Below are 9,895 nucleotides of genomic sequence, written 5' to 3'. Positions count from 1 at the left end.
TTGTTCGTGGTAGTCCTACTATAAAGTCCATAGCGATGTTTTCCCATTTCCATTCTGGAATCTTCAGGGGCTGAATTAATCCGCTTGGTCGTTGATGTTCTGCCTTTACTTTCTGACAGGTATAGCACTTCGCAACCCATTCTGCTACGTCTCTTTTCATATTTGGCCACCAAAAGTTCTTCTTTAAGTCTTGATACATCTTGGTGCTTCCCGGGTGGATTGAAAATTTCGAATGGTGGGCTTCATGGAGGATCTCATTCTTTAATTCAGATGCATGGGGAATCCATATTCTGGATGAAAACCTTAGTATTCCTTGCTCATCCTTTTTAGTATTAATCTCTTCTCCAGATAACTGATTTTTCTCTTTTTCCATTACTTCCTCTTGACACTTCTTTATCTTTTCCATTAGTGTTGGCTGAAAGGTCATTGTATGACAAACTTCTTTGACTTTCCCATAAGCACAAAGTTCCAGTTCAAATTTTTCCGATTTCTTCAGATAACTCTTTTGATGTTATCATTGCATTCAATCTTTCCTTCCGACTCAGCGCATCGGCCACTACGTTCGCCTTTCCAGGATGGTAATTTATCGAACAGTCATAGTCCTTAATCAATTCCAGCCATCTCCTCTGCCTCATATTGAGCTCTTTCTGAGTAAAAATGTACTTTAAGCTCTTGTGATCCGTGTAGATTTCACACTTTTCTCCATAGAGATAGTGTCTCCAAATCTTGAGTGCGAACACTATGGCGGCTAGTTCCAAGTCATGCGTCGGATACTTTAACTCGTGCGGCTTCAACTGTCTTGACGCATATGCTATTACCTTACTGTGTTGCATCAACACACAACCCAAACCCTTATGTGAAGCGTCGCTGAATATTACAAAATTCCCTTGATCATCTGGAAGTACTAACACCGGAGCTGTTACCAACTTCTGTTTTAACTCTTGAAAGCTATTTTCACATTCTGCACTCCATTCAAACTTTTGATTCTTTCTGGTTAACTTGGTCAATGGTGTGGCGATCTTCGAGAAATCCTTGACGAATCTTCTATAGTATCCGGCCAATCCTAGAAAACTTCGCACTTCCGTAGGAGTCCTTGGCCTCTCCCAACTCATAACTGCATCAATCTTCGCCGGATCCACTTTAATTCCATCATTTCCAATAACATGCCCCAAAAATTGAACTTCCTTTAACCAAAACTCACATTTGGTAAACTTGGCATACAACTTCTCTTGTCGGAGTATCTCCAATGCTATCCAGAGATGCTGCATATGTTCTTCTTCCGATTTAGAATAAATAAGGATGTCATCAATAAATACCACGACAAATTTATCCAAATACTTCTTAAATACTCGATTCATCAGATCCATGAATGCGGCCGGGGCGTTGGTCAATCCAAACGGCATTACTAGGAATTCATAATGCCCATATCTGGTCCTAAATGCGGTCTTGGGAATATCTCCTTCCTTGATCTTTAATTGATGGTATCCCGATCTCAAGTCAATCTTCGAAAAACATTTTGCTCCCTTTAACTGATCAAAAAGGTCATCTATTCTTGGTAGCGGGTAGCGGTTCTTGATCGTTACTTTATTCAACTCCCGGTAATCTATGCATAGACGCATACTCCCATCTTTCTTCTTCACAAAGAGAACAGGTGCTCCCCATGGCGACGTACTTGGTCGTATCACTCCCTTATCCAATAATTCTTGTAGCTGGCTCGCCAACTCTTTCATTTCTGCTGGTGCCATCCTATACGGAGCCTTTGAAACTGGTTCCGTGCCTGGAGCAAGGTTGATCTCGAACTCAATTTGTCGATCTGGTGGTAAGCCTGGTAGTTCGTCGGGAAACACATCGGGAAACTCATTAACTACAGGAATATCTTCCATGCTGGGGCTGCCTCTCTCTGAATCCACTACATATGCTAGGAACGACTCACAACCTTTTCTAAGTAACTTCTTAGCCTGAATAATTGTAAGAAATAGTCGCTCTTGCCTCTGTCCCTTAAATACTACCTTCTCTCCACTCTTCGTCTTTAAATTCACTCTCTTGGTCTTACAATTTATCTGCGCGCTATTCTCTCCTAACCAATCCATTCCTAAAATTATATCAAACTCTCCCAGCTTGAAGAGTATCAAGTCGGCCGAGAACTTATATCCCGAAATATCAATCTCACATTTTGGACAAAATTGATTCACAGGAATCTTCTCTTGGTTCGCAATTACCACATTTACTACCTCACTCATAACCGTTTTATCACATTGGATCTTATCAACAAAAGATTCTGATATGAAAGATCTTGTGGCTCCCGAATCAATCAATACTTTGGCTTTGACATTATTGAGTAAAAGTGTACCTGCTATCACCTCAGAATTCTGAACAGCATCTTTCATCTTTAGATCAAATGTCCTTGCTGTTGCTTGCGGGGTTGGTGCGGGTGGTGGAGGTAATGCCAATACCTCAGCTGGTACGCTTGCACTGGTACTTGCCACGTTCATCAGAGCTCTGACTGGTCCTGTTGCCTTACACTCCCTAGCCATGTGTCCAGTCTTCCCACATTTGTAGCACGTAACTCCTGGCTTCGGCATCTTGCACTCATTTGCCAAATGTCCCTTCTGATTGCACCTATAACAGGTCATACTCAGCTTATTGCATACTCCGGGGTGCCTTCTTCCACAGTGCTTGCATTCTGGCCTCTGGAACCTGTTTTCTCCAACTTGCCCTTGGCTTGCCTGATTGTTCCCTTTTTGATTCTTGCCTTTTGCCCAAATTTCCTTTCCTTTGAAAATTTCCGCCCTTCTGGAAACCAATCCTCTTTACATTCCGATCTTGCGAATTTCCAGCTTCAGACTTTTCTCCATAAAATGGAACCTTCCTCTTCTTGTTATCCCTCTCTTTCCTTGACTGCATCCCATTATTCTCAATCAGAGCAGCTTTCTGTACTACTCCCGCATAAGTCTCAAGTTCAAACATAGCCACCCTATCTCTGATCCAAGGCTCCAATCCTTGCTGAAATTTCTTTGCTTTTTCTTCCTCAGTGCTGGTATATTTTGTCACAAACCTTGACAACTCAGTGAACTTCTTCTCATATTCCAGTACAGTCATGTTCCCTTGCTTTAACTCAAGAAATTTTAGCTCCATCTGATTCTGCATGTACTTAGGGTAATACTTGTCCAGAAATAACTTCTTAAATCTCTCCCAAGAAATCTGCTGAGTGACTTCCATAGCTTTTACTGATTCCCACCAATAAATGACTTCTCCCTTCAAGAAGTAAGTGGCATACAGCGTCTTCTGATCGTCCCCTAACTGTACCAACTCAAAAGTCCTTTCTATCTCCTTGATCCATGTGTTTGCTATCACTGGATCAGTGGTATCATGAAATACAGGTGGATTCACACTCTGAAAAACCTTGAAAGTGACAATTTGTCTTGGTGGTACTGGTGGTTCAGGTGGTTGATATGGCTCACGGTTATCTTGGTTTTCAATTCGTTGTTGAAGAGTTAGTTGTTGTTGAGCTATAGCATTGGTTTGCTGTTGCAAGGTTTCCAGTAGTTGAAGAATGTTTGGGTCTGTGGTGAAGGTGGTTGTTGGGTTCTTCTTTTTGGGAGGCATGATCCTTAAATAAGAGTTGTGTTACAACAATTATAATTGATAAAATGATTCGAGGGTATCGCATGGCATTCTTGTTTACATATGGGGTCACGTTTCCAAATTAAGCAGATATGATGATAAAAACATAAAATAACAGTTGAGAGCAAATGGAACAATAGCACATAATTATTGAAATTTTAAAGGTCACAGTACATAGGATTGGGACATAGTCTGATTCTAGAAATAACAGGCTTATTTAAAGGAAAGACGGAAACGACTGGGGATTCCATAGAGTCTGATAGTACAACAACATGAAAGGTAAATGGAAAGAACTAAGGCTCCACTCCATCTGAACGGGGCTTGGTAGACTTTTCCTCTCGAAGTGTCTTCACAATGCTCTGGAGCTCATCCGCCACCATCTGAATGACATACTGGCTGGTACGGTCCCGGTGTGCTGGCATCTCCTCAAGCTTAGTGTTAACGTACCGAACCAAGGTCTCAAGTCTCGCAATCATCTGCTCCTTGGGCTTCCCTTCGTAGTTTCGGCTGTCCGGATACACGTTCTTCAGTCGGTCTATCAGTCGGTCGTACTTGCCCTGAAGCATGTCGAACTCGCGCCTCAGCTCAGCATACACGGAGAAAGCAATAGTGTCGTCCGACCCAGAGGATGACGAGGAATGCGCCCTTTGCTGACAAATAAGAGGAGTATTAATAATAATTTACTTTACCTACTCTCTCGCATAGTATCTATAACCTACTCACAAGTCCTATAACCTATTTGGGCTGTTCAGGGACTCTAAACCGTAGCTCTGATACCAAAACCTGTCACACCCCCAACTTAAATAGCAAAATAATTATAGCTATTACATCATTTTAATGAGTACTACACAACCAAAATCCAAGATCTTACAGTTTAGGGTTTGGAACAGCCCAACACTACCAACTATTACATCTGATTACAAATACCGAGTCCTCACACAACTATTATTACTTATTCTACCTGGGCTCGAACATAAGCATCCGCATCACAGGTCTTACGGGCAGTCTGCTTGAATCTAACCATGGCTGCTAGCTGTAATATCAGGGTTAAAGCAAGAAGTGAGCCAAAAGCTCAACAAGTGCTAACAATACAACGCAAAGCATAAATCGAGATATACCTTTAGGAATGACAATGGAATGACATAATCAATGATAATCGAGAGATAAAACTTATGTGAGTTGGCATCATTTTGCTTGCATCAAAACAAATTTTAAAACCATTCTTAATCAAAATCATTTTATGACGCTACGGATTACAGCCGGTGATCAGCCGCGAAGTAATCCCGAACCTCGCTGGGTTCTAAAACATTATTGGGAATCCCTAGGCAACTTTTAAGCCTAATATAAGTGTGGAAAGGACTCGCGTCTCAGTCCAGATCCACCATTCAAGAAAACATTTGTCCCCCTTTGGGACTGAAAAATCCACGTTTTAATCATTTTAAAAACTGATGCCGATTTATGACAAAATCTCTTTCGACTGTAATTATTTTTATCAAGGGATTATAGATCAACTTGAAACACTGGAAATATGACACTAAATCTCAGGGCCATGATCTACTAGAATTTACTATATTAGGGTAATTGAGAGGTTTCCATAAACAAGAACTTAGACAAGGAAATTAAGCCAGGCTATTGGATAAGATGAAAGAGTAATGCCAAACTAGGCTTAAAGCAACGGTTGTAGACAAGATATAGGTATTAGAACATCAAAAGATAGGCATCACTGGTTCCAATAGGATAAAGGTGTTAAAATATAAAGAAAGCGATCGTCAGCTCAGTATATAACAGGGTATCAAGCTTTAGGGTAAGGATAGGGTTATCAAACAATCATGAATGTATTTAAGAAATGATTGGCTTTTAGGTATCAAGATAAAGTTTCTATCGAGGTTATTTCAAGAGTTGAATCAAAGCATCAGGGTGCAACATCAAGATTTCTCAGAGATCAATAGCATGATAAACAAAAGGATCAATAAGATATTATAACGCATCTCTAATTTATCATGGCATTAAACTATCATGAAAGACTTTTGAACTACTTGCAATATGTACTCGAGGGTTCATGGCATCTCTATGTAACTCAAAGATAAACAAAAGATACGCTTAATTTAAATACATCAAAATGACTCAGGATAATTGCATCGATATATATATGAACTGTTTACAACAGATACGAAGGTCAAGTTGAATCACTTGCCTTAAGATAGACTGGTCTGGTCTGACTGGTAGGAGCAACAACTGGAGCTTTACTCGACTTTTAAGGCAAGTTTTCCCTCGTCTCGAGATCCTACATAAATAATAATAACCCTCATTATAATATATTCTTTCCATCTTAACCTATTTACAACCCGAAATTAAACATGGATGGCACTTAGGCCTATACATACTTAATTCATATCCAACATTTATATTTTTAAATGTACACACGTAGCCACATAATCACATATCGTATATTAATACCAAATAACATCACATACACCATAACGCCACACTAGGCTCGGATGATCTCGACTCACCACTTAAATTACTTGGTCGCTAACTAAACGAAGTCTTCGAATTTGGGCTTCCTAACTCAATGTGCCTTTCCTAAATTATCCAAAACCTATTGACCCTCACTTGTGCCTTTTGCTCTACTGACCTTATACTATCTTACAACTATGGTGGTCGACCTAATACTCACTTCTAAGTGTCCTAAAACTATGTGATAAATGAAAGTGCTTACTGGTGCAAATTTCAGAATGGTAACTAAGGTTTCTTGAGTGCATTAGACACTCTTAAACTACAAGTTTTTCTTCAAAATTTTTACACAAGACTCTCCTGACCTAAGGGCATCTCATAAGCTTGATGTGGCTCAAAGGCCTGGCTTGGGCCTTCTTGGGCCTAAGCTAAAAGTCCAAGGTTCCCCTGTTTTTCTGGGCAGAAAATGCCCTGACTTGAATTAACTTGTGACACATGGTTCTAGCTCATATCCTATGAACTATGGTTGGAAAAACTTCTCTGACACACCCTCTAACTAAGGCCCAATTGGGCCTAATGAGGGCCTACCCATGACATGGCCAAATCTCCCTATTTCTAAGTTGCAACAAAACTGTCCCCTGCTGGACAGATTTTGTTATTCTACTTGTGCACCTAACCAAATGACATGCAAACCTCCAACCAACTCCTAAAACCTATTATATACTCTCCATACTAACTTCTGGTGGCTTGGGCCTCAAAGTGCACATCAATGACATGGTCAAAACTCACTCTAAACCTCAGGGTACTAAACTGATTTTTCTGCAGAAACTATAACTTCTCATTTTCCAAGATTTTGACTTGACAAACCCAATTATCAACAACTAAATACTTAAACCAAGACCTATACTTGGTATTCTACTGAACTTAACTCCCTTTTTCTCAAAATAACCTTAGTGAGATCATCCTTGCCTAAGGTGCAACTATGGCAAAACAAAGAGACTACTCTTAACAAATCGCAAATCTTCATGCCTTTGAAACAACAAGATATATATTTTTTTATAAAAGATAACCACAAATTATTACCATGCAACAAGAAGCATAAATCAATATTATCACATTATTCCTACTGAAATTAAAGCTCACTAACAAAATCTTTTCCAAATGATCAAAATATTACAACAAACTAAGAGAATTCCACATGCATGCATGCCTTCGGGTTTTTCAAACCAAACAACATATTTTCTACATATATTCCATCTTAAAATTGACATGCAAGCCTAGCATAAGGTACACCTAGATGATCACTTAGCATGCAAGGAGTTTTATCACATTTTCACCACAAAATTCAAGTCATTATCACATAAACATGCAAAAATTGAACAAAACAACAAGAATGATTTCAAGGACCATTCATTCGGCTCCCATATGGTCATGGCCGAATGAAATGGATGGAAATGGCCATTAAATCATCAAGAGTTTCCTTCTCAAGACTTGGCACTTATCCATTCATTGTAGTCCTCTCAAAAACAACCTTAAATCCATAAGAATCAAGATTGTATTTTGAGTTTCACTAAAACCTTTACATGCAACCCTTAAACTTAAACTTTCTACTCAAAACTCTTTGAAATATGAATGATCATGGTATGGGAGATAACATTTACTTGTATAAAGAGTAGAAGCTTGGTGGAGAAATGAAGAAAAAAAAATGGGGAGGGGTGGTTCTCGGCTAAAGGCCGAGAGTGAGAGAGAGAGAGCCGAGAGTGAGGGAGGAGGAGGGAGAGAAGAGTGAGTGTGGTGTGGGTGATGAGTAAAAATGATCATGACTTTGCTTGTCTTATGGTTTTTGTATTGGCAAAAGTGAGTGGAATTAGGAATTGACATGATTAGCCTTCCACTTGAACTTGGTTGAATTTGCATGCAAGGGTAAAGAAGGTATTTGGCTAGGAAATAAGAGTTAGTGGGGTGGTTATTGACTCTTTAGCCCTTTTGGAATGTATGGAAGGAATTTGCATGCAAGGATAACTATGTAATTTGCTAATTATATTTATAAAGATTTATTTTTATAAAATAAAACACAAGTTCAAAAATTATAAAATTTACACCATAAAATAACTTGGATTTTTAGAGATTTTATAAAATCACTTTCAAAATTTGTGAACAAAATATCTTTTAAAAGAAAATTTCTCCAAGGCTTAGAATATTCCTTATAAATCAAAAATAAAGAAATTAAATAAATTCTTGCTTTGAAAAATCATATACTACCCAAAGAAAATTTATAATGCAGAAATTTTCACTCACACAAACGTACAAGCATTGAATATATTTTTATTTAACTTAATATTATTCACAAATAATATTACATAAAATGCCGGTCGTAACAGGCATCCTTCTACACCACTTTGTCAGCTACAATCTTATTTTATGGAATTGGCAAGGGTACAGACGCACCTCCATTCTGGACAGAGTTTTCATACCCTTCGTCTTGCTGAATTTAGGGACTTGCGACCTTTCCGGATCTCAAGATGATGGCGTTCACCTGTTCGTTAACTTCCTACTTTCCTGGATTGGCTTCTATATTAGTAGAAAGTGTTCCTGGTAGTTGATTCAATAAGGCGTTAGCAATTTGCCCTATCTGATTCTCCAGAGTCTTGATAGAAACAACCTGGATTTGGCATATAAGAGCATGGTTTTTGCATATAAGCCTTAACTCCTCTGATTCAGATTTTTCATTCGAATATTGACATGCACCATGAGTTTGTTGTTGAAGTTGGAGTTGTTGTCTTGGTGCAAATTGATGCTGACAACCAGGATGATTGAATTGCTTGCTTCTAAACTGCTGGAACGGCTGTTGCATCGCATTCTGATTGTTGCTCCAGCTAAAGTTGGGATGATTCCGGTTGTCAGGATGATAAGTGTCTGGAACTGGTTACTGCGATCTCTGAAAGTTGCTCAGAAACTGAGCTGATTCACTAGATATAGCGCATTGCTCTGTCGCATGTGAACCTGCACGCAGCTCACAAACACTGGTTATCTGTATAACACCATAGTTAGCAAGAGAATCGATCTTCATAGACAACGCCTTTAGTTGAGCAGTGATATCTGTAGCTTTATCCACTTCAAGAACTGCAGCTACCTTGCCCTGTGGCAATCTCTGAGTTGGATACTGATATTCATTAGCATCCATCAATTCAATTAGACCATAATCTTCCTCGTAGTTCTTTGCCTGTAAAGCTCCACCTGATGCTGCATCGAGTATGGGTCTTGACTGTGCTCTCAAACCGTTATTGAAGCAATTGATGATCATCCAATCAGGCATTGCATGATTAGGATACTTCCTAAGCATCTCCTTGTAGCGCTTCCAAGCTTCACATAGAGATTCTCCCGCTTGCTGCGCAAATTGAGTAAGAGCATTCCTCATTGCAGCTGTCTTCACTATAGGGGAGAATTTAGTAAGAAATTTATGAGCGAGATCCTCCCAAGTAGTGATAGAACCTGCTGATAGAGAGTGTAACCAGCACTTAGGGCTCATTTGATAACAACTGGATGAGAGATTTTAGAGTCTGATCCAGAATATGGTATTGATAAGATTGTTTGTTAATTTTTATATAATCTGGATAAAAGGAAAAACTTTCTGGACGACCCACTCACCAGTTTCTCACCTCTGTCATCCAGATACTCTTTTACTTATTATATTCCAAAATAATAGGTTATTATCTTAAACAATATTGGTATTCAAGCAAAGCACATGATTTGTATTCACTTCTTGATCTTTTCTCGGACTGTTTTTGGGTGTACCATGAAGTTATTGTAACATGTA

At 39.1% G+C, this 9,895-nt stretch overlaps 1 non-coding gene across 1 annotated transcript; it reads left to right on the top strand.

Annotated features, from left to right (window-relative positions):
• The first annotated feature begins 9,392 nt into the window (after window positions 1–9,392).
• Window positions 9,393–9,499, top strand: LOC141669648 (small nucleolar RNA R71). Its single transcript, XR_012553916.1, has one exon. It is a non-coding gene; the product is annotated as a small nucleolar RNA R71 (small nucleolar RNA).
• Window positions 9,500–9,895: the final 396 nt, after the last annotated feature.

Source organism: Apium graveolens, chromosome 6 (assembly GCF_009905375.1).
Source record: "Apium graveolens cultivar Ventura chromosome 6, ASM990537v1, whole genome shotgun sequence".
Taxonomy (NCBI): Eukaryota; Viridiplantae; Streptophyta; class Magnoliopsida; order Apiales; family Apiaceae; genus Apium; species Apium graveolens.
This window is presented reverse-complemented; position numbering and strand designations above follow the sequence as displayed.